This window comes from Saccostrea cucullata, unplaced genomic scaffold (assembly GCF_032062105.1).
Source record: "Saccostrea cucullata isolate Sc308-1 unplaced genomic scaffold, CSIRO_AGI_Scuc_v1 ctg6203, whole genome shotgun sequence".
Classification (NCBI taxonomy): domain Eukaryota; kingdom Metazoa; phylum Mollusca; class Bivalvia; order Ostreida; family Ostreidae; genus Saccostrea; species Saccostrea cuccullata.
The window spans coordinates 1-3,567 of record NW_026927922.1 but is presented as its reverse complement, the minus strand read 5'-3'; positions in this window follow the sequence as shown (position 1 = coordinate 3,567).

Below are 3,567 nucleotides of genomic sequence, written 5' to 3'. Positions count from 1 at the left end.
TCATGCAATACAACTTTTATTGGAATAAAAAATTTTATACCGTTAGTAGTTTGTGTATTATATTTTGTATACACTATATGTAACAAGTGTTACAGTTCTGAACGCTAGTATATACAGTGTGGAAAAAGTAACTGATTCTTCATAGATAAAAAATGGAGAATACGAACAGTATTCAAGCTCAAAAGTTCTTTCTGCATTCATACAATGATTTACATAGATCTACATTCAAATATTGTATCTCTTTATCTACAAAATCACAATTCAGACTCTAATAAAATTTGTTATATACAAAGCAATACACATGTTCTATAAATAGCATATGCTGAATAATGTTTTGCTACTTGTTTGTGACGTCTCAAAGTAAAAAATGACGGCAATATGTAGATGACTTATGACAAAAAATGGTTGCTTTAGTCGTACTCGTTAAACGAACGGCTGTAAAGTTTGAGCTATATCTTGAAAATTCTTTTGCAGTTGCGTATAATAATTTGTATACAGTTAATTCAGACAAAAGACTGGAAATTTAATCAATGGTTGGACTGATTGTTTTAGTAAAGGAAGGGAGATGGTTAAAAATGATATTTGTTCTGTTGCCCAGTGAAAGCACGTTTGAAATGAGATGTATTTTTAATTAAGCAATTTGTAATGAAAGACCTCCAATTTACAGTTTAAGAAATAGTTGAATGTCTTATCAATAACATAATTATTACATACCTAAGATATCGTTTACTTTTAATTAGATTTTAAACATATTAGATATGATAATAAGGAGGTGCCCATACTTTATTCACCTTGAATAAACGACTCTCCCGAGACAGAGGATTTGGGTTTTTATGGTGACCATGCTCATTCTGGGAAAGGATATTCTTATGCCCTTATTCTGTTGCCGAGATTTGACCATTACTGACAAATGAACTGTTCTCGTTATGAAAATTAACTTGCAATGAAAGAAATATTAAACTCAGAAAAATGTTTCAATTTTTGTGACAGAACACTACGTAGTAGGTCACTGGACCGCCTATACCATGTGATTCGCGCATGAGCAGAACGGTGGCAGATGTGCATTAAAATCGGAGAGGACTAATTTAAAGTATAATCAACGCTAAATCCAAATATTGTTTCTTTTATGGAAGTTTTTCAATTAGAACGCGAACTTTTTGATCACCTCTCGTACAGTGGAAATGAATTGATTTTCTTTTAATATGGTTTAAGTTTTTTCACATTATAAAACATAACTTTTACACTCTTTTATTTAAATTATTAATAGTATCCACAATGCTACAGTTTTCAATATACAATGTATTAACTTGACTAATATGTGTTGTTAAAAAAACTTAGTCGTATTATAAAAAATGACTACTTAGGTATATTATTGAAAAACACAACAACTGTCCAGCATCTTTTTTGTGAATATATCTTTTCATTAGCCTTAATACAGTATTGCTGATTAATGCTAAAACTAAGAGAAGGACGTTAAGTCTGTTATATAGATATCTTGAAACGAATAATGCATAAAAAAGAAAATTTTTTAGTGCTAAAAGTAAGCAAACATTGCATTTTGTTATTTTAAAAAATTCTTACAATTATCCCCTTTTATCGAAAAAATTATTTCTCCTATATTTCTTATAAAACCCATATTGCTAACTTTGGTAGCACTAGTAAAAATTCACTTTTTTCATCATTCAACGAAAAAAAATATTGATTATATTTATATTTGGTTTAATTTAACATAAAGATACTAAAAACGCTGTAAAATTACGTGACATATTTCATTACCAAGCCATCCTTAATTATGTTTGTCTTCTTCCGGCCAACGACCCGACTCAAACTGTTTTTTATTATTTTTACCTCAAGCAAACGATTTTTTTTTTTCATTTTAGAATTTTCTCCTGGATCATCTACTATCTTTAAGTTTAAAAGTACCTATTTTTTAATAAATTTTCAAATATTTAGCACTGATGTTGAAATTTTTCCAAATTCCTACCAACCAAATTGTTTACTACGAGCCGGGTAAGCGAACATAATTTTAAACTACTCGCAACTGTGACGTAAGAATATATTTAACGTAACAATGCTTTTTGTTCTATGAGAAACTACTTTTCTTTTTCAGAAATTTTCATTAACCGAAATAAAAAAAATAATTGTAGCCTTTTATTCAGAAAGAGCCAAGATAAAAACGACTGAAAATAAAACGTATTGACTTCATAATTTGTGCTCAGTTGAAATGGTTTCCTTAAGATATAAAGGAATTAACATGATCAAAAATTAGAGTGTTATAGAATTAGTGATCAAAATAAAATCATGCAACAACTGACTTAGAATATTTTTTAAACTCTCGAATAAAAGATTCCTTTAAAAAAGAACCTTTCTAATTTAAAAGTCAACAAGCAAATTCAAAGAATTGTGGTCCTGTGCTTTCGGTGTCTTTGTGGTTGGATGTCATTTTTTATGACATATTGTGTCAATTCTTGTCACAGGTAATGCACATGCCAAATATGAAAGCCCTGTATCTTCTTAATCAAAAGTAATAAGAAAGTGAAACACTATATGCCCGTATGGCAAAATAGCGAAGATTAAACATTTCTTAAATGCAAATAAATATATTGGTACCTCAAATAGGGCCATTTCACAAGAAATACGATTGTGAAATATGAAAGCCCAAGCACCACCCGTTCTAAAGTTATGGTCAAGGATAAGTTTTTGAAAGGTAGGTCAAACTCCAAGTTCAAAGGGTCAAAGTTGTTCGTATCTTAAGAAAGGTTTTGCCAAAAGTATTACATAGACAAAGTATGAAAGCTCTTGCCCGAACCGTTCAAAAGTTATGGCCTAGGTTAAAGTTTTTAAGGTAGACCAAACTCCAAGGTCAAGGTCAATGGGTCAAAATTCTTTATATCCAATAAAAGGTCTCACAAAGATTATATATGTGAAGTATGATAGCCCTAGTCCTTACCATTCAAAAGTTATGGCCAAGGTTAAAGTTTTTTCATAAATACGGATATCTCCAAGGTCAAGGTCAAAACGTCAAAGTTATTGGTATCCAAAGAAAGGTCTTACCATAAAGAATATATATGTGAAATACATGTATGAAAGCCCTAGTATCTACCGTTCAAAAGTTATGGCCAAAGTAAAAGTTTGGAACTTTTGTGTAAAAGTGGGTCAAACTCCAAGGTCAAGGTCAAAAGGTCAAATTTGGTGGTTCTCAAAGAAAGGTCTTGTCACAAGAAATACGCATGTGAAATATGAAAGTTATAGCTCTACTATATCAAAAGTTATGATCAAGGTTAAAGTTTTTGTGACGGACGGACAGACAGACTGACTGACTGACACACTGACAGACGGACAGACGAATGAGATTTAATGTCCCCTCGCTTTTGCGAAAGCGGTGGACAATTATTGTTATTGTTTCAGGTCTATGATGCGTTTTTCATCAGAAAAGCAAACAATATTCAGCAGACGTCAATTATTTTAAAAATATGCTAACTGCTTCATTATGTTGCAAAGCTGATGCAAGGACCATTGGGAAATGCTTCGTATAAAGGTTACAAAAGAGTGAATAGAATAACATAC